The sequence below is a fragment of the Chrysochloris asiatica genome, unplaced genomic scaffold (assembly GCF_000296735.1).
Source record: "Chrysochloris asiatica unplaced genomic scaffold, ChrAsi1.0 scaffold00024, whole genome shotgun sequence".
In the NCBI taxonomy this organism is placed as follows: domain Eukaryota; kingdom Metazoa; phylum Chordata; class Mammalia; order Afrosoricida; family Chrysochloridae; genus Chrysochloris; species Chrysochloris asiatica.
This window is the reverse complement of record NW_006408542.1, coordinates 6,357,314-6,374,648: the sequence shown is the minus strand read 5'-3', so window position 1 is coordinate 6,374,648 and position 17,335 is coordinate 6,357,314. Positions and strand designations below refer to the sequence as shown.

The window sequence follows — 17,335 nt, the reverse complement described above, 5'->3', positions numbered from 1 at the left end:
ATACTGCTTGACTAGAAATTGAGCCATGAAGGTGAGTTCAGTTCCAGATCTAAAGGGTGACCAAGGGTCAGTCTCTAGTTCCTCCAGTCTCTTTCTGATCAGTAAACTTGCTCTTTTTTTTTTTTTTTTTAAATAATCTTTAGTTTTGTTCCACATTTTCTTCCATTCTATCCGGGATCTTCTAATGCAGGGGATGGGGAACCTTTCTTTTGTCAAAATTTATAACATCATTTGTGGGTCATCTTATAAAAAACTGTCAACTTAAAAATTAGCCTGCTAAGCAGTTTGCCTGGGAACCATCAAAGCCCTTCAGGACAAACCCCCTTCCAAGACTGAAACTCAAAGGGCATGAGTAGGCTTGTAGGCTTGCTTGTGAGTGGAAATGGGGGAAAAGCAATAATGAAAACATGAGGTGAGTTTGACCATGTTCCATAGACTCCTGTCTAACTTGAGAGAGAGAAGAGGAAGGGCTGGTTGGTCTGAAGTTTGGGGAGACTTAAGAGCTCCTGAGTCCATGGACACTGACTTAGCCACTGAGGCTAGAACTGAGGGTGAAGTGTCCAGCTGATATGAAGTGGGGGGAGATGCACAAGAACATCCATACTTGCAGATAGTACCCATTTGACCTCGCTTGGATGGCTTGATGGTAAGAACTCAATTAGAGGAAGATAAATAAGTTTGATACAGGAAGCAAGTGTAAATTGTTACAATTTGATTAACTTGACCTATACTTCTGGATGTAGTAGCTCAAAATGCCAACCGAGAAGGAAGGGGTTTTCACACCAAGGATAAAGTCTTTCCCCTCAATACACAGGGTTGATAGTGACAGGCAACTTAGACATTGGTGGTGGTTGGTGGCTTTGTGCCGTGGAGTTGGTTCCGACTCATAGCGACCCTGTACAGGGTTTCCAAGGCTGTAAGTCTCTACGGGAGCAGAAAGCCTCATCTGTTTCCCATGGAACAGCTGGTAGTTTTGAATTGCTGACCTTAAGGTTCACAGCCCGATTTGTAACTACTACGCTACCAGAGCTCCTTGGATACCTTTAATGGGGTGTGGGTGGGGAGGCTATAAAGGCATGAAGTTTCTGACTTCACAAGTTTTCAAGAGGGAGTTTAGTTTCAGAGTGTGTGGGGGAAGGTAGAATCCCCACTAAATAGTTTCCATCTTGTCTAGATGGGTCTGGTGAAAGGAGCTGGGGATAGGATTCTTTGAATAGTGAATAATTGTTATCATGACTAACGGCGATCATCACAACTGTAAAGGTAGAAGTTTTGTAACATAAAAGGGGATGTAGTTAATCTGACATTCCTGGAAAAGAAGACTCTAGGACCATCAAGAGGTAAGAGCATGAGCAGAATGTGAGATCCTAACCAGTGACACCAGAGATGGAGGCAGAGATGATGACATGGAGGGATAGAGCAGCTGAGGACTCTAGATTCAGGGAACGAGAAAAGCTGTGTGCTGGCAGGCAGGACGCTGACTGTCCTCTGGTTGTTTAAATGACTATATATTCCCATGTATTTTTGTGTACAAAAAAAAAAGGGAATAGAGGCAAATACTGTTAACCCATGGCGCATGGGGGGGATTGTAATCATTGCAATGAAACAGAATGTGATTGGTTGAGTGCAAAACTGATGTGCTGCCATGTAAACTATCACTCCATTCTCAACAAAATCTTCAAAGCAACAACAAAAAACCATTACCAAAAAATCCCACAAAAACTGTTCGCATTCATTATTTCCTATAGTTTTTATAAAACCAAGCTAGGTACATATTATAATTATTACTAAAGACACAAAAAAATAGCCTGCTATATTTAGTCAAACATTTAATTAACTCATCCCTAATGTGATGGTGTGGTGCTGTGGGCTAATGCAGCAGACTGCAATGTCATTTGATCTGCAAGGTCGGTGGTTCAAGCTCATGAGTTGCTCCTTGGAAACCCTTTATAGAGTCGCTATGGGTTGGAATCGACTCAATGGCACTTAACAACAACAACAACAACAACAATGTGATGATAAGGAACTCTGGTAGTGTAATGGTTACGAATCGGGCTGCTAACGTCATGGTCATCAGTTGGAAACTACCAATCGTTCTGCAGGAGAAAGATGAGGCTTTCTTGTCCCATAAAGAATTACAGCCTCGGAAACCCTCTGCAGGATCACTATGAGTCGGAACTGACTCCACGGCACACCACCACCATCACCACCAATGTGTTGGTAGACTTCTGGTATGGTACTGTAGGATCAGCCCTGGACTATGCACCGTAACGTCAGCAGTTCAAATACACCAGTTACTCCTCAGAAACCTATACAGGGTCGCTATAGTCAGAATCAACTCAATGACAGTTAACAACAACAATGTGATAGCTGTAACTGTGGTTGTCTTGGCAGGGCCAGACCAAATGATTAGGCCCGCAGGCTGGATGTTCCCCACCATGTTCTAATGATACCTATCAGATCAGTCGCTAGTGGTAGCCAAGTACCATCTAGTTCTTCTGGCTTCAGAGTCATGGAGACTGTTTCATTAGTCTTATTGGGTTAATTGATTCCAACAAGCACCTTCAATTTTCATCACTCTTCTTTTCTCCACACAGGCAAAGAGCAATAGCAGCATCTTAGATGGCTGCTCATGAGCTTTTAAGCTTCCAGTTGCTACACACAAAAGCAGGATGTAGACCAATTTAAAGAACAAAGAAAGCCATGGAATTTTCATGACATAAGAACCTAGGGCATATCTGAGGTCTGTTTACCTGATACTGAGTAACCCACAAATCAATATTTGCTTCAGCTTTTCTCTCTGTAAATTGAAGCTGCTATATATTATATGGTAAATATTTGATAAATGGTATGCTTGGAAGTCTTTAGGAATATGTCAAGAATAAACAAGAGGACCAAATTTCAGGATAATACACAAAACAACAACAGAGACCAGATAGAAGGTGAGACTTCAAGAATGGCAGGGAAACTTAAACTTTAAAAAACGGAGCAATTCTAGCACTTAGCAACAACAATTCTAAAATGGGCTTTTGTTTAATGGGAAGAAAACAAGAGAAGGTTCCAATCTATCTTTTTCAGCTTCATGTCCTGACACTTAAATGTGCCTAAGGAATGATCTATCATATGGAAAACCTGGGATTAGTCTTCCAGATTCGCCATGTCTTCTGGCCCTTTCTCTTCACTGGGAACATTCTTTCTGTGCTCCTTACCCACACCACACTCTGGCAAAGTCCAATTGATCACTTGAGAATTTTCTCTAAGGCCTTTCCTCTGTGAAGGATTTTAACCTCCCAAGTCCAGAAGGCATCCCTTTTTTCTACTTTGCTCCCACACACTTTCCTTAAAAATTCACCACATTATAAAATTAGAGAATGATGTAAAGTAGAATGCTCTAAAAGCTTCTGTGAAGAATGTAAGCTCCTAGAGAGCAGGAATTGCATCCTGTTTCTTATAGATGTATCTTCTGGGCACAAAACAGAGCCCTTTACTTGACTGAAACACTGATGAATGAAGAAAGCAGATAAAGCCAGGGAAATAATAAGGAAGCTATGAATGCTGTAGCATCCTGTGACAAAGTCAGAATGAAAGCTCTAGAAAGGACTTGAGAAATTAGCTTATCCAATCCCCTCACTTTGCACAGGATGAAGCGGAGACAGACACCTAATGGGACTTGCCCGAGGTGATGTATCTCACTAGCTTCAAAGTCTCCAAGCTCCCACTGAGGCACTTTCCACCTCACCCTGTTATATCTGACTTCTTTACAGCCCCTCCAACCCAACCTCTGCCAGGAGCTCGAGATTTTTTTTACTAAGAATTTGGAAAATGAATGTGAAGTTTTCATGTTGGTTTAGCAGCATATGTAAGCTTGTGCTTTGGTGCTAAGAATAGAAGGAGATGTCAAAATAGCTCTGTTGGTAACGCTGAGTGTACAGGAAATGAAGCGGAAATGGGAAGGGTGCCCTCAGAGAGAATGTCGCATCATCATACTTTGGTTTTAAAGCCACCAGGAAGTCAGAGTAGGTGCCCTCAGAGAGAAGCTGTCTTCTAAGAAGTAATTCTTAGTTCTCCTGACAACTGGCTTGTTGGACATTAAAATCAGAAAAGACACACCTGACCCAGAGATGCTGGGTTACAGTTCTAGGGTACAGGAGGGGCCCCAAGGTGAATGACAGATGGTATTACAGATTCACTTGAGGTTTCTGAATTTAGAGTAAGCCAGTGGCAGATGTGGAGGCTGTGGGAAGGTGGATTTACTCATGGTGGGGTTTGGCAGGAAAACACAGAAATGGACAGAGGCAAGGAAGTTGAGAGCATGTGTAAAGGGGTGATTTTATTTTATTTTATTCCTAACGGTGAGCTAGGTTTGCAGAGCAGATCATTAGTTTTACAGTTAACAAATTATGCACTCCATTTCATCTCAATGATTGCAATCCCCTCAATGTAACATCACTTGTCCCACTCACAAACAGGAAATTTTAATGATGGAATTTGAATTTAAGGGGAGGCAGTGAGGGAAGTGAAGTTATGAGAGGGTTAAGGACAACAAAAGGATTAAGAGACTATAGGTTCTGGAAGCAAATGCTGTTGAATGATGATGCATGGAGATTGTAATCATTGCAATAAAACGGTGTAAAGCTGATGTTCTCTCATGTAAACTATCACTCAGTTCACAATTTAAAAAAAGAAAGGAAAAACAGAAGAAAAAAAGAGACTATAGGTTCTTGTGGTAATAATTCCATAGTTGAAGAATTATTGGAACTGAAAGATTAGACTGATATGTCTTAGATTATGATCATGGTGGAGGTGGTGCATTGTGGAGTGTTGGTTCCGACGCACACCGATCCTGCACAGGGTTTCCGAGGCTGTAAATCTTTAAAGGAGCAGAAAGCCTCATCTTTCTCCCATGGAACTGCTGATAGTTTCGAACTGCTGACTATGAGGCCAGCAGACCTACTTGTAACCACTATGCTTCCACAGCTCCTAGATTATGATTGTAGATGTTTGTAATTAGAGGTCTAGGACATGATCCTATGCTGATAAGAGTGTGTTGCTAAGAAAGGTGAAGGATAAGATCACTCGAAGAGAGGAGATGCAGTTAAGAGATCAGGGTATCATCAACACTGATAATGACATAATCAAGAATTATGACAAGAGTCATGTTGAAGTGACAGTGAGCCAGGACCTAGGGGAAGTGTCCTGGAGGGGGAACGACAGATGACTGCAACAGAGGAGTCACCTGAGTGCCAAACAGCTACACTTGCCTCCTCCTTTGGAGGAAGATGACCTAACAATTGCAAGTAGTACTTTCTAAGGAGTTCTGGTGGTGCAGTGATTAAGCACTTGGTTATCCTAAAAGTTGGCAGTTTGAACCCACCTACATACAGGCACTGTGGAAGAGAAACTTGGAGATCTGCTTTTGTAAGATTGTCGTTATTGTTGTGTGCCATAGAGTCAGTTCTGACTTACAGTGACCCTATGTAGGGTTTCCGAGGAGTGACTGGGGAATCTGAATCACCAACCTTGCAGTTCAAACCGACCTTGAGGTCGAGAGCTTACAGCCCACAAAATACCATTGTTGTTACTGTTAGGTGTTGTCAAGTCAGTTCCAACTCATAGCGATCCTATGCACAACAGAATGAAACACTGTCTGATCCTGTGTGACACTCACAATTGTTGTTATGTTTGAGCCCATTGTTGCTGCTACTGTGCCAATCCATCATGTTGGGGGTCTTCTTCTTTTTTCACTGATCCTCCACTTTACCAAGCTTAAATGTCCTTCTTTAGAGGCTGGTCTCTCCTGATACTCTGTTTGGAGTATGAGAGACATGCCATCCTTGCTTTTAAGGAGCATTGTGGCTGCGTTTTTCCCAACACAGACTCATTTGTTCTTCTGTTACTCCATGGTACTTTCAAATTTCTTCTCTAACATCATAAATCAAATGCATCATTTCTTCCACTTGCTTTAGCATCTCTATGCTGGAGAGCAAGTTTCAGAGTGTCTTCTGACATCCATTTTGGTCTTTTCCTTCATTCTTGTCTTCTTAATGATCTTTTGTTTTATTCAGGTATGATGTTCTTGATACCATACTACAATTCTTCTGGTCTTTAGTCTTTAGTGTCTAGTGCTTCAAACCTGTTCTTGAGATGATCTCTAAACTCAGGTGGGATATATTCAAGGTCATATTTTGTCTCCCATGGACTTCTTTTAATTTTCTTCAGCTTTTGCCTGAACTTGCATATATGCAATTGATGGTCTGATCCATAGTCTGTGCCTGGCCTTGTTTTGGCTTTTCCATTTTCTCTTTTAATTGTTGTAGTCAATTTGATTTTTGTGTATTCCATTTGGTAAGGTGCATGTGTTTAGTTGTCTTTCATGTTGTTTAAAAAAGGTATTTGCAATGAAGTCATTGGTCTTGGCAAAATTCTATAATGTGATCTTCAGCATCATTTCTATCACCAAGGCCATATTTTCCAATGACTGATCCTTCCTGTTTGTTTCCAACTTTTGCATTCCAATCACCAGTATTTATCAATATATTTTGATTGCATGCTTGATCAATTCTTCAATTTTGTCATCATTGACTTTAGTGGTTGGTGCATACATTTGAATAATCATATTAACTGGTCTTCCTGTTGGCATACTATTAAAGATAGTGTTATACTTCAAGATACATCTTGTAGCGTTCTTTTTGATGATGAATACGATGCCATTCCTTTTAAATTTGTCTTTCCTGGCATAATAAACCATGTGATTGTCAGATTCAAAATGACTACTAGCAGTCCATTTCAGCTCACTAATGCCTCAGGTATTGGTCTTTATGCGTTCCATTTCATGGAGTTCTATTCTGCCATTCATGGGGTTGCCATGAATTGAAGAGACTCAATGGCAATAGATTTGCTTTTGGTTTATGGGCACCTAGTTGTGTCTTCAGTTTTGTAGCAAAAGACTTAAGAAACTGGGTAGAAAATGAATTGGTATTTGTGAACTTCTGATCAAACACTGACCAGTGAAATGTTTTTTGTAACATAAACTCTAAGTGTCTGAAAGAAAACTCATGTGAGGTGAATTTTAACCCACAGTTTTTGATTTCCCATGATTTGAAATAGCTCTCTTCCTTGCCTGCTGGCCCTAATGTCTGCCTCTCTGAGAAAAGAACAGATGGTCATTGTGAAAGTAGCCGAACCTCCATGTTCATTCATCTTATCTACTATCTTTATGGCAAATTTCCCTTCTACTTTATCCTTACACAACCTTATATAGGCAGACCCCAGATTACGAATGAGATGGATTCTTGACTGTGTTGAATTGGTAGGTCAGTCGGGACAGGTGCATATTGTTCTTACTTAGCTTTACTTTAGTGTAAGAAAAGGCTCACCGCCTTTTCAATTCTTTAAAAAATGCCAGTGTAGCAAGTGAAGGTGATTGTGGTGAAACATTTGTTGTGAGTAGGGACTGGTTCAATAGTTTCAAAGCGAGGGCAAATTTACATAATATACTCTTGAAAATTATTTTGCTATGACTTGTCCTGTATTTTGATTGACACATCTATTAAAGACATTCTAGGACTTAGATAGGCTTACTGTCAAGTTTCTATACCTCTGTTAGATTCAGTATTTCCCATTAGACAGATAATACTGGTACCTATCCACTGCAAACACTATGAGTAGAACTGCCCCCTAGAATCTCCAGTGTAGAATAACTACAAGGTTGGCTATTCATACCCTCCAGGGAGAAAGATGAGGCTTTCTGCTCCTCTAAAGATTTCTATAGTCTCAGGTATCCCATCCAGTGTCGCTATGAGTTATCTCTCATACTTTGGACATGTTGTCAGGAAACATCAGTCCCTGGAAGACATCATAGTTGGAAAAGTGGAGGGTCATCAAGAAAGATGAAGACGCCCCAGAGGAATTGACAGAGTAGCAGCAACAACACAACAACACTTGTAAGGATGGCATAGGACCGGGCAGTTATTTGTTGTGTTGTGCATGGGGTGACTGTGAATTGGAACCAACTAGACAGTACCTAACAACAGCAATCTTTACAGAAACAGATCGCCACATAGTTAGCTCTGTCTGTTAGACACACACTCCCATCTATCTTCATTCCATTCATGCAGAGAACAGGCATAGTAGCCTGCATCACTACTGAGAGAAAAGTGCATTCCTGCCTCACGGGGATAGTGTTTCCATTAAAGAAGGAGTCAGGTTAAACCTTGGACCAAAACTAACCCCTGAATTATTCTCTGAACAAAAAAATAGCTTATCTAAATTAGTAACGCATGTCTACTTTGAACACTGTACTTACTCTCTTACAGAATTAGCTGTGTGGGATCAAATGACAATAGCAACTGCAAAGGGTAAATGGGCAGTGAGTTGGAGATACTGGTGGTGGAGTGATTTGGAAATTTGGATAGCGAGGCTGGTTGCATAGCTTGAAGAATGTAATCAACATTGTTGAATTGTACATTAGAAAAATGGGGTATCTTTGGCTATGTATACTTTCACCTGAAAAAAAAAAAAGAATTCAAGAAGTTTTGTTTGAAGTTTCCTCTGAGTAGTTAACAAATCTACAGTGGTTTATAAGCTCCAGTTTGAATTGCAAGGTAAGTGGTTCAAACCTACTAGTTGCTCCTCAGAAATGCTGTATAGGGTCACTATGAGTTGGAACTGACTCAATGGCACTTAACAACAATTTATTACACAAAGTCCTGGTGTGGCACTGTAGGATAAGCACTGAACTACTAACTGCAAGGTCAGTGGTTTAAACCCACCAGCCACTCCTTGGAAACCCTACACAGAGTTGCTCTGAGTTGGAATTGACTTGATGGCACTTAGTAATACACCACGTATTGCACATTACAAGCCAAGTTACCCTCTCATGATCGAATGCTAAAACGGGCATTTGGACTGTTGCAGTCATGGCAAGTGTGGGTGTTTGGTCAAGAAATGCAGTCTGGAGCCTGCTGGCAGAGTTCTCCCGGCACCACGCAACAAAAACTTTGCATCGGAGTCTCCTCAATGGTTTATGATTCTTTCACATTGTCACATCACGTAAAGAAAATGAACATGTGAAAGACTAAAAGACTTGTCTCAATCTGATCAAATCAGCAGCTTTCAGAAATTGCAGGAAAATAAAATAGCAACGAAAGTGGAAATTGCCCCTCATGATAACTCAGAAAATGGGACTGATCCTACTCCTGGATTGCAGTGGGTATTAGAAGTCTTATCAGCATCACAGGCGCATCGGGGACCAGTTTTGGGCAGCCAAGCTCAACAGACATTACCCTGGGCCCTCAAGCTAGGCTTTAAGGAGCTCTGGTTGTGCAGTGGGTTGAGCACTGGGTTGCTAATGGAAAGTTTGGCAGTTCAAACCCATCAGTAGCTCCATGAGAGAAAGATGAGACTTTTGTAAAGGCTTGCAGCCTTGGAAACCCTATGAAGCAGTTCTACTCAGTCCTCTAGGGCTGCTAAGAGTCAGAATGGACCTAACAGCGGTGGGTTTGGTTTTAGTTTGAGGTGCACTGGTGTGGCAAGGGTAAAGCGTTCAGCTGCTAGCCAAAAAGTTAGTGATTCAAATCTGCCTGCTACTCATGGGAGTCCTGGTGTGGCGCAGTGGGCTAATGCGTCAGACTGCAAAGTCGTTTGAACTGCAAGTTTGGTAGTTCAAGCTCATCAGCTGCTCCTTGGGAACCCTATGCATGGTTGCTATGGGTTGGAATCGACTCGACGGCACTTAACAACAACTCATGGGAGAAAGATGCAGCGATCAGCTTCCATAAAGCTTTATAGCCTGGAGACCCTGTTCTACTTTGTCCTACAGTGTCACTATGAGTCAGGATTGCCTCCAGGACAGTGGGCTTGGCTCCTTGCTGCAAATACTTGTGGAACTCTGGTTTCTTCATCTGTAAAGCGTGATTAACAAGAATATATATACCTCATATGATTATGATGATGATTAAATGAGCTAATAATGTAAAGTACTCAGCACTCTACACTAAGTAATACAGTTGTCATTCTGGAAGGCAGGAGGTAATCACAGCATAGAATTATGAGACAGACAAACTTGGCTCAAATCTTGACTCTACCATCTACTGATCTGTTTAACTTCGAGCAGGTCATTTGACTTCTGTCAACTTCAGTTTCCTTAACTGAATCGTAAGGACTACAGCTACTTCAAAGGGAAGTTCACTGAGCCAATGCATGTATGTGCCTAGCTCAGTCTTATGTGTATGAGACATTCAGTGAGTGGTGCCTATGTGAAGATGATGATAATGATAGTAATACTAATAGCTTATACTTACAAAGCTTTTATTAAGTACCACAAACTGTTCTAAGCACTTGCATTTTCTCATTTAATATTCACAACCAGCCTTAGGAGGTAGGTCCAATTATTAGCCTTATTTTACACATGAGGCCCCAGGCTTAAATAACTTGCACAGGATCACAGAACCAGTAAGGATTTAAACTTAAACAGCCCAAGGAGTTTGAGAACATGCCCTTAACCATTGTGTTTTCTTGCTGAGGGTGTCTTGAAATGAGCCTTGTAACTGCCACGCAAGGTCAAACCAAGGACTCCACATGCTCCGGGGTGGGGTACTTTCCATTTATGCCGGAAGCGCCCTCACCTGCTGCCTTGGTTTTCACAGCACACTGGGGTGCCCACTTGCTGAACACGTATTGATTGAGACAGATTCTGCTCTATGGAAATCAAGACAGATTTCCCAAATCCTCCTGGATCCAGTCTGCTAGTGGCTACTAAGTGCTCCTGTATAAGAGGAAGGGCCTTCTATTGACCACACAGAGAGATGGCATTTCATAAGGGGAACATGTTGGGGCAGAAGAGTTTCCCTGCACGCTTGCTTTGCTGCTGCGTAGCAGCTCAAGCAGGCTCTAGGGACAGTGGTATAATTAGGCAGCCTGGGTTCATCGCAGACCCTGATGCTTGACAAGGACAGGGAATTAAAACACAGCTAAAGTTCTCAATTGCTTAGGGTGAGAGAATGGTTACTGTTGATGTTAAGTGCCACTGATTTCGATTCCAACTTACAGAGACCCTATATAGGGTTTCTGAGGCTGTGCATCTTTGTAGGAGTAGAAAGCCTCATCTTTCTCCTGCAGAGTGGGTGGTGGACTTGAACTGTTGACCTTGTGGTTCTCATTCCAGTGCTTATCCTACAGAGTCACCACACTCCCTAAGATCACATCTACTAACCAAAACATTGGAGGTTTGACCTACCAGACGAGCCTTAGAAAAAATACCTGGTAATGTTTCCAGGAGGTCTAGTGTGGCATTGTGGGTTACTGCACTGGACTGCAAGGTTCGTTTAAACTGTAAGGTCAGAGGTTCACGCTCACTAGCTGCTCCTTGGAAATCCCATACAGGGTTGTTTTGAGATGGAACTGACTCAATGGCACATAGCCACAACAACAACTGTTTCCAACTGTGTAGTCCAAAACTACACAGAGCATAATTCTACTCTACAACACATGGAGACTCCATGAGTGGGGTTCAATTAGATAGCAATTGCTTTTGGTTATTGCTGTTGTTCTATTATTTAGGCACCATCATAATCCATTTTTCTATATTATTTTGAAACAAAGGCAGTTTTCATTTCATGTTTGAACAACTCTGCTTCTTTTACCTTCCCTGATTCTTGGTAAGCAGTAGCTTGTTTTCTTTATCCTGATAGGAAGGAAGCCACCTCTCATTGAAAACGACCTTTGAATAAACAGACAATTACAGTTTCACGGCAAGTCCTGGCCTACCTTTGAAGGAGACTGTAGTCCCTCACTTCTCCTCTATAGAAATGCTGAGCCTTCTGTAGGTTAGTGAAGGTTGACGTTTATACTTCTGGAGTTAGAAGGCAGTCCAGGGATGGCCTTCTAGATCTAACTGCAAAAATAGGTGACAGTCTGTATCTTCTAGAGAGCCTGTATTCTACTTGTTCATTGTATCTGGCCCCACCAAGAGGGTCAACTTCACAAACTACAAATATAGGAGCTGCTGTCTGTTCTGGGGAGAAGAATCATGCTCACCAGGTGCCAAAAACAAAAAAATAAGTTTGAATACAAATTATGTCCAGCCACCCTCCTAGGCTTCACTGACAGGGTTCTAAGACTGGTGCCTCAACGAGCTTTGGGAGATGTGGAGAATCTGGGCTTCAGTGACCAAAATCTGTAGGGTGTTGCCAACTGGTCTCTGATGTGGTGGGTGACCTGGAAGAAGATACAGAAAGGATTCTTCTCGAACTGCAACAGACAGTTAGGAAGTAGTCATACTTGGGATGATAGAACAGGAAACCAAAAGAGTTAACGATGAGATGAAATTTACGAATAATAGGAACAATATGGTTCTGTGTGTGTGTCCAACAAAAAACAGAGGGCACTGCCTAGATTTAGAACTGTAATCCCAGGCACAGAACAATCTTTTGGAATTTCAGTTTCCTTGTTTGTAAAACTGGGATAATCATAGCTACCACCTCATGGGTTGTTGTGAGAATTAAATAATATGGAGAAAATGCTTAGCAGGGTGCACAGCCAGAGATGACAGCTAACACCTACATGGGACTTAGTACAGGGCTTCACACCCAGTCAGTCTGCTTTCAGGGCTTGTGTTCTCATGTATCATGTTACACCAACTCTCATGTTAAGTATAATTATTATAATTATTACCAAGGACGGAGAGATGACACTGAGCCACAGCAAATGTTGAGAATGACAGTAATGTAGGCTGAGAGATGTGGGTTGGCAGTAAGTTCAGTATGAGTCACAAACAAGCAGGCTGTCTGTAATGAGTTAGTGACAGTCCTGGGCTACTTAAAAAAAAAAAAAAAATCGTGGTAGATATATATGTAACAAAATCTTTTCCGTCTTAACATTTCGTATGTGTACAATTCAGTGCTATCTGGACTACTTTTTGTGGCATCGGTATCAAAGACAGAGAAGTCTGCAAACAGATACACAGAAGCAAGATCAGAGGAGAAATATCAGAATGGCCAAACCATGGTTTATGAGAACAGTTGAAAAACCTGGAGATGCTGTGCCTGAAAAAGACAAGATTCAGGGGGGACAGGAAAGCCTCATGCCTGCACTCTAGGGACCCAAACCCCAGAACTAGGTCCACTGAGGGGGTCAGTTCCGGGCAGGAGTCAGCTCAACATCAGGAAGGCTTTTTGACATGCTGGCCCAGATGCACTATCTGCTTCTAGGAACAGTATAAGCATCCTGTCCCAGAGGTATCCAAGTGCCAACAGAGCCCTTAGTTCTAGGATTCAGATACTAGATAGGTGGGTGGTGGTTGGAGAAAACAAGGTTTTTTTCAACTGTGATATTACAGGGCTATCAATCTAGTGCAGTCCTGATGTGAAGCTGTAGAGTAAGTATTGTACTGCTAACCTCAAGGTTGGTGGATCAAGCCCACCAACTGCTCCTCAGAGACCCTATACAGGTTGCTGTGAGTTGGAGCCAACCTGACGGTACTTAACAGTCTATTGCACCCATATAACAAAAATAACCAAGCAGGCTGTTCCCATTAAGAATACAGTACATTGGGAATTTCTCCTCTCTTGTTTTCCTCTTTTAAGTGAAAATGTTAGCTTGTATCTTTGGAGGCTATTAGCTGAGAGGAGCTTTTTGCAAAATGGCTTTTGAAAGGGGAGGTGAATATAGGGAGCTAGGAGCAACATGAGGTCATAGGGTCATTGGGATGAGTGTTAAAAAGGTGTGCAAACCAACAAAGGCCAATATCACTTGGTTGGGGTTTTTGTTATTGTCATCTGGTGTAGAGTTGGTTCCAACTCATGTTGATCTGATGTTTGCATAGTAGAACTGCTCCACAGGGTTTTCAAGGCTGTGACCTTTTGGAAAGTCCATGGGTGGTGCAAACAGTTAGGTGCCTAAGGACTACTCAAATGGTTGAACTCACCCAGAGGCACCTCAGAAGGCAGGTCGGAAGTCTGTTTCTGGAAGGTCACAGCCTTGAAAACACCACGGAGCAACTCTACTCTGCACATGTGGGGTCACCATGTACTGGACAGGATTCGAGGGCAATTAACAACAACAATGATGAACTTTTGGAAGCAGATCACCAGGCCTTTCCTCTGAGGTCTTATGTTGTCGCTGTTAAGTGCTATTGAGTCGGTTCTGACTCATAGTAAGCCCGTATAGAGTTTCCAAGGACTGGCTAGTGAGTTTGAACTGTCAACCCTGTGGTTCAAACCGACCTTATGGTCCAGTGCTTATCTTATAGTGCCACACCAGAACTCCATATTGAAGATGTTGTTAAGTGCCATTGAGTTGGTCCCGACTCACAGTGACCCTGTATAGGATTTCCAAGGAGCAGCTGGTGGGTTTGAACTGTCAACCTTTTGGTTCAAACCGACCTATGGTCCAGTGCTTATCCTACACACCAGGACTCCATATTGAAGATGTTGTTAAGTGCCATTGAGTTGGTCCCGACTCACAGTAACCCTGTATAGGGTTTCCAAGGAGCAGCTGGTGGGTTTGAACTGTCAACCTTGTGGTTCAAACCGACCTTATGGTCCAGTGCTTATCCTACACATCAGGACTCCGTATTGAAGATGTTGTTAAGTGACATTGAGTTGGTCCCGACTCACAGTGACCTTTATAGGGTTTCCAAGGAGCGGCTGGTGGGTTTGTACTGCCAACCCTGTGGTTCAACCTTGCGGTCTAGTGTTTATCCTACAGTGCCACACCAGGACTCATTTTGGAGCTCCTCTCAATGTGGATCAAAGACCGTTGGCACTGGCTTCACCTGGAGTGGAGAGGATAGTTATAAACGACTCTGAAACTCTGCCTCAGACCTACTGAGTCAGAATCTATATTTTAACAAGTTCCCCAGGTGATGTGTGTACATAAACCACTGCTGGGGAGGTCATCTACCTAAGGGGCACCCAGACTCAGATGCATTACTGCATTCATCTCTGAAAAAAAATCAAAACAAAACCAAAAAACAAAAAGTGGGCAGGAATGCTTGCTGTGGCCACAGGAAGAATGCATCTTGGCACTGGAGTCTGGTCTCCATGGGGACGGCCAGCTGTGCTTTCAGCCCAGCTGCTCCAATTATGCCTGTCTGTTTCTTTATCTAGGCAGGCTCAGAAAAGGCAGGCAGATTTGCATAAGGAAGCTGGGCGATAATGGGCTTGTGGGCACAGGTACTCATCTGACACCTAATTAAGTCATCTTGGTAAATCATCTCTAGAGTGTCAGTTAATATTCCAGGGGAAAAAAAAAACACATAAAAAGAATGATAATTAAAAGTAACACTGTGTAGGAATTCTGACTTCATTTCAGTGGCTTGCAGCTAAAAGCACCTCGGGATTTTTTTCTAAGATATCATTTCTATACATTTTTAGAGTTCACACAACTTCAAAGCTTGTCAGTGCCACAATGTTTTCCCTTTCCTCTGTCGATGCTTTGAGTTTGTGGCTTTACTCTGCTGCTTTCTTTCTTTCTTTTTCCACTGAGCATTTCCTGATTTTACTTGCAATGGGGGAGGACATCTGCTTTTGGATATTACATCTGAATATGTACTGGGTATTACATCCATGTAATGGAAATGACATCTGAAGCATACAGTTCTAAACCGAACTGCATGCTGTTTTCAGGTGAGAAGGCAATTTTACCCTGCATGGTTAGGTCCTTGGGAAGCATATTCAAGGCAGGCAATGCTGTCATTCTAGACCTCTAGCAGGATGGCGTCAGGAATATGTGGATCAGTAGAGAGTCTGCCCCTCAGTTACTCAGTCTGTCTGCAGCAGATGGCTAGTCTTCCTGTATCTTGCATGGGCATTCCCACTAGATCAGTTCTCTTCCTGGGCCTACCAGGTCCCTGGTGTTTTCATATTCCCCGGGTCCTCAGGCCCCTGACCATGTGTCTTTGCATTTTTCCTGTTCTTCACTGCTTAGCTGGGGCCAAGGGTCATGATGGTCATGGTCTGACCACTTAATTGGTAGTGGTGATTATGTCCCGTGGAATAGGTTCTGACTCACAGCAACCCTGCATAGGGTTTCCAAGGCTGTAAATGTTTACGGGAGCAGAAATCTCTTCTTTCTCACGTGGGTGGTAATTTCGAACTGCTGAACTTGAGGTTAGCAGCCTGACTCGTAACCACTACGCTACCAGAACCACTTAATTTAGTAACCCTTTATTGTTGAGCGTTACAGCTGTCTTCTTGACTCTCTGATGTGATAAAATCCCAATCTGCTTTCTCCGGAGACTCCTGGCAGCTGAGCGAAACTGGAGAAACTCCGCAGAAGCTGTGATCGGGTCCACTGCAAATTCATGGATTCTTGGCATCCTTTGACAAGCACTTGTCCTAAATCAGCTGCTTGGTGTGATGCTGTAGGATAAGCACTCAACCTGAAGGTGAATTTAAAACTTCTAGGTTGGCAGTTCAAACTCCACTCCTCAGAAACGCTATGCAGCGTGGTTATGGGTTGGAATCAACTCAGCGGCACTAAGAACAACCACCACTCCCCCAAGCCTGCATTCCCCACCTCATGGAGGCACCATCTCTTCTTTCTCCCACAGCTTTCTGACAGAGTGACCAACAACAGTGGTTTCTACTAGCTCATTTGGGCATAGTTTAGGATGTATGGACTTCCTGGCCCCATGCTAAAGTGAGTGAATCAGAATCTCTGGGGTGGGGTCCAGGCTTCTGTCTTCAAGAATGGTGTCTCAGTTAGAAACCTCTCACTCACTGACCTAACACTCCCTGACTATCTTGTCTCACTTTCTGTTACTCCTCAAAATGCTGCAGCCTAGCTTCTGCCTTCACTACTTCATCAAATGGAGCCAACTATGATTCCTAGAGTCTATGCTTTCTTCCAGGTCTCCTCTGACCTGACTTAACCTTTGGAGTATTGACACTGTGGTCACTCCCAACACCCTCAGGACACACTCTTCTTGGCTTGCCATCACTGACCATTTTTCTATTGAAAGCTGTTCTTGTACCTCAAGTGTTGGTGCTTTCTAGGACTCACTGGGTTCAGACTATCATATATATTTACACAAATAATACATCAATATATAGGTTTTGAAAAACATGCAACCCCCTCTAGCTAGTTTCCTGTCTGTGTTATTTGTATGGGCGTATTATTTCAAAGATCAGCTCGAGAAGATAAAACCAAATATTATAGTAAAATATGCAAAGATTTAGAATTAAAAAACCAATAAGGAAGAACATGGTCAGCATTTCTCAAGCTGGGGGAACTAAAGAAAAAATTCAAGCCCCGACTTTCATTATTGAAAGATTCTCTGGGCAAATTATTGAATGATGCTGAATACATCAAGAAAAGATGGAAGGAATACACA

General features: G+C 42.4%; 1 protein-coding gene across 1 annotated transcript in view; it reads right to left on the bottom strand.

Annotated features, from left to right (window-relative positions):
* Positions 1-17,335, bottom strand: part of GALM (galactose mutarotase (aldose 1-epimerase)) — a 110,070-nt gene that overhangs the window by 15,465 nt on the left and 77,270 nt on the right. The window lies entirely within an intron of this gene.